This window comes from Pipra filicauda, unplaced genomic scaffold (genome assembly GCF_003945595.2).
Source record: "Pipra filicauda isolate LSUMZ 115617 unplaced genomic scaffold, ASM394559v2 scaffold81_size6448238_pilon, whole genome shotgun sequence".
NCBI classification, from domain to species: Eukaryota; Metazoa; Chordata; class Aves; order Passeriformes; family Pipridae; genus Pipra; species Pipra filicauda.
Window position 1 is genome coordinate 3962949 of NW_024104998.1, and position 13546 is coordinate 3976494.

Below are 13546 nucleotides of genomic sequence, written 5' to 3' on the forward strand. Positions count from 1 at the left end.
TAACATCCTGGAGAGTATATCTGCTCACTGGCTATAATTCAAGGAAACAGAGACATCGACTTCTACCCAAACTGTAGAGCACATCACAAGATTTTGAGGTAGCCAATGCTTAGATCAAAACTAAATGGGATTTTTCAACAATAGTTCATATTGCCCACCACTCCTATAAAAAAAAATCTGTCTAGATATTATTGTTTTGATACTGGGAGTCAGGAAATATTCCTTGCTGTTGCTGAAGACCTGTTACTCCATCCTCACTAGCAGGAAACTCTTCAGGAGAGAGCATTGAATAATATGTGTTTGGGCACAAAAGTAATGCAACATAAAGGTTTGATAAGAATAATCTTTAGTCTACAGGATTCAGCACTAGCTCTTTAGTGACTCACAGAGGCCCTAGAGCTATCTATACATTACACCAACAGGGCCTGGGAGGAGTGGGTCAACTGGACAGAAATGAGCAGTCTCTACTAGCACTGTTTTTTTCTGAGGATAAGTGAATCTCCTCAATGATCCACTATGGCTGACCCCCAGAATACCTTGGAGCACATGAACCAGTTATTCTCAGATGACCCTAGTCAAAGTGGAATCTCATCAGCACACCCAACACCGTAGCCACTCATGGGCATGGGGACACAGGGCCTGCAGAGGGACTGGCCTGCAGCAAATCTTGTGACTCTGCATGGTTCAAGTCTCCAGCTGGCAACACTGGCTGCCTATCTCTGCTCCTGGTGTGCACTAGGAGATAAATGGAGCCAAACACCCCCAGTTCCTGTAGATCCGATAGATATGCCAGGTCAGGGAGGAAGAAGACAACCACACGATCAGTTGCTCTGTAGTGGCTACAGCTCCCCATCCCATAACTCTACTAGGCATTAAAAACTGATGCATCAAGTGGAGAATGTAGTGAATTGGGACAAGGGTGCGGTGAGTTCACATGGCTGCTTTATCAGTGTTATTATTTTCTTCTTTTACTCTGGTTTACTTTAGTTTACAGTCAGCAGAAAATGCAGGGTCTGCCACCACAAGGAGAGCCACTGCCTGAAGAGTCACTGCCTCTCCCTGTTGTGTCAATGACAGCGCAATCAATCCATGGGCCAGGCTATGGAATTGCTTGGAGAGGAGGCCGGGGAAAGGCAATTCCTACGTATCTGCTTCATGTCTGTCCCCTTAAAACAGGTTCTGCAGAACCCCCCTCAAACTAACCTTTGTTTCTCTTTCAGTTCAACAAACTGATATGACAGAAGAGAGAAGCTTGTAATAGCGATATTTATTCTCTCACAGCAATGTCCACACAGAGGTTGCTTACTCAAGCACTGCACAAGAAGGGTCTTTCTCTACATATAATGCTGCAGCTGTATCAAAAGAAAGGAGATGTGGCTTGCTTGCCCTTTGCGTGGGACGGCACAGCAATGTTTGAAGAGGCCTGTGTTCTCTTTCAAATGACAGCACTAACAGCTCGTTCAGAGTCCTTGATAGGGACAGCATCAACAGAGGATATGAACCCGCTAGTTCTGTGTTGGAATACAGAGTTTTGTTGTGTTTGTTGGCTTTTTTCAGCTTCCTGGTAGATGTTGTTCCCCATAATGTCACCGTTGATATTGTCTAAAGAAAAGAAGAAAGGAACCAGAAAAACAATCACGTGTATAAGAGAAAAAGGGTAACAGCTTCCACTTGACAGTAAAAACAGCTCACTAAAGCATGTGGTAAGAAGAACAGGATTGAAACAAATAAAACACATTTCCTCAGAGGTGATTAAACAGAACCGTGCTACAGGCACAGTTAAGCACAGTTAAGGTTTCAAGCACAGCTGTCAAAGCTTGAACATTGGCTGTTCCCCAGTGTCAGTGTGCTTGCATCTTCCTAAAGTATCTGGACATTGGAAGTTCACTTCAAATTAAGCTGTTTCGAAGTAGTCCTGATTAGTTACTCCCTGAAATGTGGAAGTGTATCCTTAATGGCTTTTGGTTTCCTAAGAGGTTGGTTAAATATTGACATAGCCTAACAAGGATTTTATTTTGATTAAAAAAAACTTGGTTTTCCTGGTAAAGACTCTAACAGAAATACAGTATTAGAAGAGGTCAGCTCTGGTCCTGAAATAACTTAGGCATTGCTTAACTTTCTCATAGTTAATACTTCATAATCTCTTGACAGTTATTTAATTCAATTCTTGTGCTAAAAAATTAAACCTGGATATGACTGATTCATTGTTGTGTTGAAGGGATTTTTTTTTAATACCACTGGTGAAGACAATTACTTGCAGTCTTCTTGTATGGTAGAACTATATAATGGACCCAAAATATTAATTCAAATTAATGCAGTCACAATTGCTTGCACATACTCTTTCTGTCAACAATATGACTAAGTGATTAAGCTATTTTCTATGATATTTTCTTTTGAACAGGAGAGAATCATTTTTGAGAATATATTTCTTCAGTCTTCACTGACAAAACAGATATACACAATTTATGATAAATCTACCACTGATCTTTGACCCAGATTTGAAAGACATAATTTACTGAAACATTTAGGTTACTTTAGATTAAAATAGCAACCCTTATTAGAAGGAAAATTTTAAAAGTCTATCAGATATTACAAATGCTTTTGTTATTTATAGTCATTATCCATTTATATTGTGAGTAACTTGATTGCTTGTAATTGGTTCTCGATTGTCAATGATCATGAATGACCCCATAAACTTTCTAATTCTTTTCAAAAAATGTCAGGCTGATCAGAATAGTATTATGAAAATTATTTGGAGATTTGAGAGAGAAAAATTTATCAATTTTGTGACAAAGTCACAAAACCATTGCTTTCTTGGAATTTCTGAGAAATAACTTTTTATGAGAAAACTTTTTTTTACATTGCAGAAAATTTTCTGTGATATTCTCTGACTTTTTTCCCCTTCTACAGAAATCCAGTCAGTAGGAAGTCTTCTCTATCTTTTCCTCCTTTTAAGATCCAGTACTGTATTTTATAGCTTCCGTTATATCTCTTACTTCCCATAAGCAAAAAAGGAAGAAACAAAGACAATTTTTCATACCGTATTAAGTGAAATGATCATTTCAGAAACATAAGAACTGCAATTAAGTTGAAACTTTATGTTGGAAATATAATGCAAATTCTGTGAGTTGTGTAAATATAGTTGAAGGGAGAAAGGCACAAGCAATCTTTTGTACACACCACAAATCCTTAGACAGCATTTGCTAAATTTTATGGCTTTAGTATTGTTGTTGGAAACTGAATATGTATTATTAAAAGGGATCAGTTTTTAAAATTTCAAATTCATGTGTGCAAGAACTGTAGGAAGCTGTTGAGTAGAATAGCAAAACCATAGAAGTTAATGGGCTTGTTACTCCTGGATAGCTTTTATACATCACTGCAATCTGTCCTGTTAAAAATTAGATCGCTTAAGACAAATTTATAAAAAGGAGAGGCAGACAGTATCTGATAAGAGGGGAACACAAAAGAACAAAGTAAGAACAAAGATACCAGACACAATACAAAGTTGAGCCATTTACATTTTTACAACAAAATTTGCATAGAAAATAGTTTCTTTGACATGATAAATGAAAGATGCTGGAGTTTAAAAAACAAATTACACAAAATTGAATATCTTAGAAAAATAAGTTTCATTGCCATATATATTATTGTAGACTTTATGTGGGCTATACAGACTGTAGGAGTCAAGTTAGATGTTTTTGGTCTCCCAGGATTACATGGGAGATTACATAAAATTGTAGGATTAATTTTTTCTAAATAATTCCAGAATATGCTTTCCCATAGGGCGATATGCAAAAAAATGGTGCCCATATTGCAGACAGTTAAAAAAACACAGGGTATTCAATTCAATGATTTCTTCACTATTGAAGGTGATAGAGATGATGATTACATAAAGAACTGAGACTCAGAGCAATTTGAGACATTTAGGGTCAGGAACACATATAGTAGAGTAATTTTTAAAGAATATTTGTTAAGATAGACTGACTAAGGCTGGTTTTGGTACATCAAGGTTTCCAACTTTACTTTCCTTTTCTTGACCATCAGGTCCTCCCTTACTCTTTTTAATATTTTTAAACACATTTTCTTTTAAGCTCCTGAAAGTAATTTGCTGTTTCGAAACAATTCTCTACTTTGAAAAACATATTCACATATCAACCAAGTTATAATTATTATTTTTTGAGGGCTGCAGGTTAAAGCAAGGTAAGATTAATCTCCTTCGGTTGAAAAAGCGCCAAAATTGCGTCATACTGTAGCTAACAAATAATTTTTGCTGACTAAAAATATTAAATGTAGATTAAAAAGTTAATTGGTAGAAGTATTTTAATTCCTGCTTTTTGGGGACTGAATTCTGGGATCTTGATTCATAATAATTAAGGTATTTCAACTTCTTGGATTCCTTCAATTATCAGGTAATGGGCCACAGCAACAAAAACAGTCTTAATAGGCCCAAATTTATCCAGGAGATGATTTCATGGACAGTGTGAGGAGGGGTGGTAAATCCAAGGAGAGCAAGGGAAAGGTGATCCATTGCAGGGCTGTGATGTAAGAGTGTTTCCAGGCAGAACATCAGCCCACAGAACTGTAAGGACAGGACTGGTTGGATAGTTTGAATTCTGAAAAGAATCCAAAATAATTTGGAAAAACTCCATCATCCCATCATCTATGTAAGCATAGTTTAGGACTAATAGATCCATATATTTCAGTTCAGTACAAATTTAGCTGAACCTTCACATACATTTTGCCTATGACCATTTAAATGCAACTGAAAAAGGCTAGGATTTTGGTTGGGAACAGCTAAATCAGTGTTCTCATGCTATCAGGGCTTCAGATCCAGAGTGGGAGCAGAATATTTAATATTAATATTCTCCAGTGTATATACAGGCTGCTAGCTGGCTAAAGCGTACAAGTGTTAGAACAAAGTCAGATTAAGCTGCAAAATATGTTGACTAGCTGGAGCAGTAAGCATTGCAGCATGTGCTGTTTTCCTTCAGAAAGAAGTTTAAGAGGGAAAAGAGCCATACAGTCCATCCCTGCAGACATCCTCAAAAAGCAGTGTTGAAATAAAATAGCAGCAAACAGAGGGCAACTTGCTGTGAGGCAGGGAAAAGTTGCAAGCACTGCATACACAATATGAGGAACCAGTTACGCATTTTTTCTTAAGAGGAAAAGATTAATGCTCTGTTTTGAATGCATATGAATGGATATGCACAGAAATTATGTTACAAAGACACAAATTCAGGGTAAAATGAGTAAACATGTTACATGACTAGGAGGCATTACTGAAGGAATCAGGGTTACTCAAAGGTTTAAGTCTCACACTTTGCATTTCAGACATGGGTTTCAGGACACTGTAGTATGGCTAGGAGCTTGCAGGACTGATCCAAAAGTTATATAACTGAGCAGAAGTCTCCCCAGTTATTTAAATGGGTTTGGTTGAGGCCTCAGGTCTCTTACACAGTAGGCCATGTCCAGATGCCAGAGCAATTGTAGGATAATATGATATGTGTGTGTGTGTGCGTGCACATGCAGTGGGAAAGCAGCACAAATACGGATCCTGCTGTAAAATTAACAGAAGAAGCAGATGGTGAGCCAAACCACATAGCTGTAGACTCTTCTGGATAATTAATTTTGTATAAAATATAGAGCAATGAAGAAGGAAAAACTAATATCATAGTAGAGTCATAAGCATCTACCACTTGAACATAATTTTTCTTTCAGGCACAGTAGTACCACTGCATTAATTCTAGGTTTAAATTATTAGCATGTGCCAAGAGCAAGTACTGCTCTGCTGAACTGCAGTACAGAGACAAGACAAATACAGACCTGAATATAGTCTTTAGCCTAATAAAATGTTAGATAATATACAACAACAACCTTAAGCCATATTTGAAGGGAAAAAAAAGCAAATTGAACCCCCACAAAATTTAAACACACAAACCTTATTTTCTATCATTTTTTCACCTTTTATTTCTATATTGTCCTGGGGTTCAAGTTAATGAGTTTTGTTCTACCTAATATTTGGTTACAAAAATGCTAGGTGGACCACAAGGAAATACAAATTTTGTACTTGTTCATAAATCTAATGAAAGGATGACTTAATAATCCTAGCCATTTCCTGAAAATTTACTCATTGCCATAGTTTCCCTTAATGTATGGACTACTGAAAAATTACACTCCCAGAGAAGCCAAAGAGGTCACCTCTAGCTATTGTGTTTACTAACTTTAATTTGTTCTTCTGAACTTCAGTAGAAAAACAGATTTTTCTCATTTAGAGAACAGAAAAGAAGACAGATACACTTAGAAGAATTTTTTTCTTCTCTTTTCAAGAATGAAAGACTAGCAAGGTAACATTAGCGAAGGAATACTGTTTCTCCTCAAAGATAAACAACTTTGCTCTGTTCATCTTTTGGAATGTATATTGTGGGTAACTTCCTAATCAAAAGTTCTCCTTTTTCCTCTTAAAACTCTTTTTTTGAAAATTTCACACTTCTACAGGCACTCCAAATTATGGATCAGAAAGCACCCAACAATTTTTCTGGTTTTAAAAGCTTCTGTCTGATCTCAATAATAATAATAAAAAAAAGATGAACAGCTAAAATTCAAAAAAAGATTTATGATTGCAGAATCCCTTTTTCATTCTGAACAACATCATCCTTTGCTAAAACACTAAAGCCCCACCAAAGAGAAGATTGTTCTTTATGTGATGTAACAGACAGGATCCTGAAAATCGCTGTTTGAAGCATGTGATTATGCAGCACACATAACAAAACATAAGGTGTGTGGTAGAAAGAGAGGGCAGGTTTCACAAAAAGGGGTTTATTGTGTGCCTTGTTGACTATATCTGATGAATGATATAACATCAACATTTTAGCTGCACATGAAAAAGAAAACATCTCACTTTACTATTGGGCAATTTTGCCTCAGATCTTTGTTGAAAAATGTGATTTTGAACTCCATAGGGTAAAGGTTAATTTCATGTTAGTATATATAGAGTAAACTCAATGGATCAGGTGTCTCAGGAATGTTTCAGCTCTAGCTTACTTTTGCAAGTCCACATCAGGTTTCCCAATTAATTGCATTTTCTCCTCAGTGGTTTATGTAAAGCCAAACTACTGATCCCTGTTCTCAACCAGAAAGGATGATAGCACACCATAGTTTGCAACCACTTATTGCTTCAGAAAAAAAGAAAGAAGGACGAGACTGGCAAACTTCCTAGCCTGAGAAACTGCCTCTGTAAAGCCGAGAACAAAAGCCATGGATATAGCCATGTGCAGATTCCCATTTTGTGCCACCTCTGTCACTATACTTTTGCATTTCCCATGCCTGTAATCTGAAAACTTCAGTGAACAAATGCATAATAAAGAGTACAATGCTACTGCGCGTCTTAGCATTTAGCCAATGTATATTGGAATGCTGCCCAAGAAGCCATAAAATTTTAAATTTGTGTAATCTATTTGCTTCTTATTCTTAGTTTGTGCTATTATCAGGAGATCAAACTAAATGGTAAAATCAAACAGTATTTTACAAATGTCTTTTTTAATAGCAACTACTTGCCAATGTGTTTGAATAGTGGTTTGGGCTGTTTGTGTACCATTTGCTTCAACTATTCATTTTTCAAACATCTGCTAGGTCCCACACCATTGTTTTTCCTCTACAAATAGTATAGTTGCAATTTTAAAACCAAGGACTAGGGAATAATGAATTTTCACTGAAAATTTTCCAATGAATAAACATGAAAACTGAAATCTGTGAAGTTTTCAAAATTCACAAGATTTTTCTGAATGTGGTAGGCTAAATATCAATAGGTAAACTTTTTTGTTACTTTGGTTCACGAAGATCTTCCTGAATCTGTTTCCTTCTAGCAGAGCAGCTGTATCAAATGAAAGACAGATGTTTGGTCATGAAACATGTCTGTTAATAAACCAAAGGACTGAAGTTGTACCACCTCAAATTTTTAAATACTTTGACAGTCCACAGATAGAGGTCACCTAAACTAAAGGGTATACAAGTTGCAATTATTTTGGCAAAACCATACTAGGATGAATCACAGGATTATGCTGTTTACTAAGGAACTAAATCCCCAGATATAAGAGAATTAGTAACCAACATTAATTCTAAAAAGGGTTATTAGATGCACGGTCTGAGACTAATAGATAGTCTTCCTCATCAATTAATAAAGCTTGAATATTGTGGTCTTAGGGAGCAATCCTTCTATATACACGATAATGGACACAGGATACTACATTTTACAGCAGAACACATGATTTCCCTTTCTTATTGCCTCCCACCTTCCCTACCTTGGGAAATACTTTATTATTCTCTCGCTTTATTGTTAAATTTTGTGGAATGCTCAAAAGCAATTTATCCCCTTTTTGAACCTGCTTGAAAGCAGTGATATTAATAGCAGTATTAATAGCTGCTTTAGAAGATATATAGATTGATCTATAAAGATTTACAGAAATTTGTAGAGAGTCTTATATAGAAATAAAAAAAAAAAAACCACATTCTTGTTAGCAAGTAAACCTGTCTTTCATGCTGAGCAGAAGCTGGATAGTATCTGGGAGTTGCATAGTGGTTAATGAGGTGCACAAGAAGTACTAGCAGAGCTTCCAAAACTGGAAAACAACTTTAGTAACTCCAGTTTTGCTACTGCTGAGACAGTTTTTCCCAAAATATGAGTAAAAAACTGTGTGGGTTTTGGCTGGGGTAGAGTTAATTTTCTTCATAGTGGCTAGTACATGGCTATGTTTTGGAATTGTGCTGAACTCAGTGATGATAACATAGAGATGTTTTTGTTATTGCTGAGTAGTGCTTACACAGAGCCAAGGCCTTTTCTGCTTTTCATACTGCCATGCTGGTGAGGAGGCTGGGGGTGCATGAGGTGTTGGGAAGAGGCACAGCTGGGACAGCTACCCCCAGCTGACCAAAGGGATATTCCAGACCATATGACATCATGCTCTGTATATAAAGTGGGGGGAAGAAGGAGAAACAGGGGACATTTAGAATGATGGAGTTTGTCTTCCCAAGTAAACGTTACATGTGATGAGTACCTGCTCTCCTAGAGATGGCTGAACACCTGCCTGCCTAAGGGAAGCAGTGAATTAATTTCTTGTTTGGCTTTGCCTGCATGCAAGGTTTTTCCTTTCCCTATTAAACTGTCTTTATCTCAAACCCCAAGTTTTCAGCTTTTACCCTTCTGATTCTCTCCCCAGTCTCACTGGTTGGGGAGTGAGCGAGCAGCTGTGTGGGGATTGGTGGCTGCCAGAAGTTAAAACACAACAAAGACACATTGCTACATTAGTTATCAAAATGTAAGAAATTGTTGAGATGAACAGGCATATTAACTCGAAAACATCCCACCTTATGCTTATAGGAGGACTACCGAGCACTAGTGCTCTGCAGGTGACTGTTAATGTCTACAAGAATAGAAGAGAAACTCTAGCAAGGAGAGGAGCTGGTGTTGACCTCCCTTTCCCAGAGCTGCCTCAGTAAAAGTCTATTCATGGATGAGAAAACATAAGTAAGGGAGTGAGATAGACTTCAGTGGAATTTCATACCCTTCCCACAAAGTGATTTTTGCCTTCCTGACTCCATGGAAACGTAACAGGCAGTAATACCAAACAGGAAAAAGTAGTAGCCGAAAGGAACAGAACTGTGGAGGAATCAGGACTGTGTTATCAGACAGAAAGGTAATCAATCGGGGGATGATGAGGTGAAAAAGTAAATGTCACCTTGGCAACCTGAGATAAAATCATGAAAAATGTAATGTGTTCCCTATGAGCAAGAAAATGACAGTAGGATTAACATTGAATCAAGGTGTTTTTATTCAGTGTAGGTAAACAATTTTCCAAGTGATGAGAATACATTAAATATTTTTTTATTCTCTCTCTAGAGTGGCCTAAACATTCTAACCATCACTGACATAACAATATGTTAAACAGGTCAGAGAAATAGGCATGAAAACTGATGTTGATTAAATTTTATTCTGATATCTGGAAAGCAGTACCATGGTAGGTTTTTTGCATATTTTATTACTGTTTAATTTGGTTTCCTAATATGATTTTTTACCTGATAGAAGAGGGATGAAAACAAAAGATTTATGATTAATATCTGACAGAAATGTTAGGAAGTGTTTTTCCAATTCAAGATTTGCACTTTCTCCTATTCTTTAAAGTTTTGACTGTCAGTCTTTCTTGAATTTTGATTTGCCTCACAGAGGTTTGGGAGCTTGATGACAAATTCACCTTTCCATTTTGTGCACTCAATGCGAGACTCACACATTAGGTTTTGTTTCAGTCTGAAAAACAGCCCAGAAGAAAATACAATTTCAGTGCCTGAATAGTTTAAACTGAGGTAAAGTTTCTTACCCTGTTGGTATGTGGAACACCAACTTCCTGACAAATCCCAGTTCCACACAATATTCTGGTGATAACCAGGAGGAGAACTCAGTTGTACCAAGGCCCATGCAGAAATTGTCATCTATAAATTCATAATAAAGCTTCGTCATTGGCACGAGAGACATTGAAATGTAAATTACATAAATTCCCTAAACTTTAGGCATAGGTTTTTCTTTGTTCATATTCTTTACTGACCTTTGGTTGTATTTTAGCATCACCCTCTAGCACTCATTATGCATTTGCATCTGGACGTGTTGTGTATGCACTGCTTTTGGAAAGTTCGTATGAATTTGTGTTAATATTTATTATTATTTGAAATTCTCAGCAATTTTAAATCCCATTTTTCACTATAATTATTCCTCTGCTAGTTTTATAGACAGTTTCCTCTATAGCTTACCTAAAACAGGTTTTCATTTAAGTTGAACAAGAAAGAATACTTTGATGGAATAAAAATAACTGACTAAACAAGGTACTGGCCTGCAGCAAAGAAAATGTTAATAGTTAATATGTATTAAGGTCTTCTTCAAGTAATTAAATAGTGAGACTTTAAAACCACCTAGGGATCAATTTTGATTGTTTATTCTTATTCTCTGACAGGTCATGAATTTTTGTGCATCAATTTCCAAACCTATCCCAAGAACTGCAAAATAAGTTTGAAACTAGGCTGTTAGGGAGCAACTTCCTGCTGATATTTAACTAAAACTGGAAAACTATGAAAACTGTAGCACAGACCTTAGGTCAAAAAAACCCTCTCATCTGCCATTTTTCACTTAAACATTATTTGAAGTTAAAACATATGTCATAGACTCCAGTTCAGTAAAGTATCTCTGTTATGAATGGCATTTGAGCCTCTGTGCAGTCATACATTGATGATTTAACAGTTAATCCTTATATTAAAAGTACCTATTTCATCCTGTTTATCAGACCTGACAAATCATAAATTTTCAATTCCCTAGTAGTGCTCTATACCCAAAGGAAAGCATCTGCATAAGTCTGTCCTTGGGAATAACATTTGAAATTGGGATGTAACATTTAGTTGAGGCCACAGCTTTCTCTGAGACACAAATTGATTGCCACTGGCAGGGAAAAGCCATGCTTTAAATGGATAAATATATAATAACATCAGTTGTTTGAAAACATTGGTGAATTTGCACTCTTTTAAACAGACCAAGTAGATTTTTCTTTTTTTTTTTCTCTTAAACTAAGAGACAGCCCTGGGACTGAAGCCTGCAGCTGTGCACACTGGTTTCTGAACTAACCCTCCATCCAAGTCCCTAGCAGTGTATTTATAACCAAATTTGCTGTTAGGGTTGCTTCCAGACACCAAAGCACACCTCCTCTCTCCAGGAACAGTTTTTCTGTCCCCAAAACACACCAGGGAATAATTTATTGCTCATCTTCCCAGCCCTGTGTTTGGTCCTTGACAGCTCCAGGATCTTGTCTGTATTCAGTGACTGCTAGGCGACATGGGAAGGGACCATCAGTTCTCACAACCCCACACGAGCTTGGGGAGGAGTCTCTTCTGACTCCCGTTGTACATCTTGTCTGAGGACCAATGAGCAAAACGGGAGAGATGAAAATCCTGTCTTGGACTCAAAGGATGATTTCATTTCATTTGCGTTGCACAAGGCAAATTGAGCAAGGAAGCTATGCCAACATTGGAAGAAAGTAGTGCCAGGAATGGCAAAGTGGGATGATGGAAATTAGAAAAATTGTAGCTTTTACACCATCTGACAGTCAAATTCTCTCAACTACAGTTGTATCAGCAACAGTGGGACTAACTTACCTGTTTGGTTCCTCATAAACCTGAGCAGTGACTTCACTTGCTTATTTAAAAACAAATACAGAAAGTCAGACTTAGTATGAGTACACAGTGACGCAAATTCTTCATTATTCTTCATACTCACAGCGAGAATCTCATCCAAACAGCAAACTAATGAAGAATTTAACCTGGAGAAGCCAGGAAAAAGGTACATCATGTGTACTTAGCATTTTATTTAACTTTTCATCTATTCATGTCATACAGAAGAAGCCAATTGGTAAAATATTTTTAGGTTTTTTGATATGCCTGGCAAGCAATGCTATTATAAAGAAAAAAATGTCTACTAGTGTCTTAAAAGCTGCTATGTTGACATGTGTGCCTGGAGTCACATATATTTTTTATGTTGGTTCTTACAAATGTCGGTTTCAAATATCTACAAGACTAATCTTAATAATAGGAGAGACTCAACTGTTCTTATAAGGAGTTTCAAATAATACTATCATATACATCGATTGTATAAAAAAAAAAAAACACCAAAAAGGAAAACCAAACCAATATTTATACTATCCTCTTACTGCTTGCAGAAACAATTGTGGCACATTGGAGGCTAATACCTGAATTTGCTTTCGTAAGTCATTGCAAATGATCTATATAACCTTGGAACAGAATTTTCCATGTATCCAGGCAGGTCAGGATGGCCGAGCGGTCTAAGGCGCTGCGTTCAGGTCGCAGTCTCCCCTGGAGGCGTGGGTTCGAATCCCACTTCTGACAACTTCTTTATGACACCAAGCTGAGTGGTGCTGTTGACAGACTGGAAGGACAGGATGACAACCAGTAGGACCAGGACAAGGCCAGTGGCAGTCTCGTGAGGTTTAAAAAGAGCAGCAGAAGGATAGTAGAAGCTGTATCACTTCCCATTACAATTGCATAGAGATGAAGAGACCTTCTGTAGTCAAGATTATGTTATACAGGACAAATGATGAACATTTAATTTTTTCCTCAGCCTGAAAGAAGCAAGCTGAATAATGACAACTCTGTATATTTATCATACAGTCATGACTTTCTCATAACGTTGTAACAATAAAGATGCAGAAACCTTGGGTATCGCTCAGACCCTGCAGACAAAGAGGAATGTAATTTGGGCAGACTTCTGCAGATTAAATTGCCATGCACTATGGTTATGACTGGAAGGTGCCCTATGGGTTTCTCTTCAGTCTGGCACAATTGCTCCCTCTCAGTAGGTTACTGAATGCTATTCCTGCAATAGCACCCAAGGTGAAGGAGTCCATCCTCACCTGCCTTTTAGGTCCATCTCCTGTCCCCAGAGTTGCCGATCACAAGCGTGGCACCTAACCCATAGCTCCAGCACGTGTAACACACGGTCCAT

General features: G+C 37.3%; 1 non-coding gene across 1 annotated transcript; it reads left to right on the plus strand.

Moving 5' to 3' along the window:
* The first annotated feature begins 12847 nt into the window (after positions 1-12847).
* Positions 12848-12930, plus strand: TRNAL-CAG. Its single transcript has one exon. It is a non-coding gene; the product is annotated as a tRNA-Leu (tRNA).
* Positions 12931-13546: the final 616 nt, after the last annotated feature.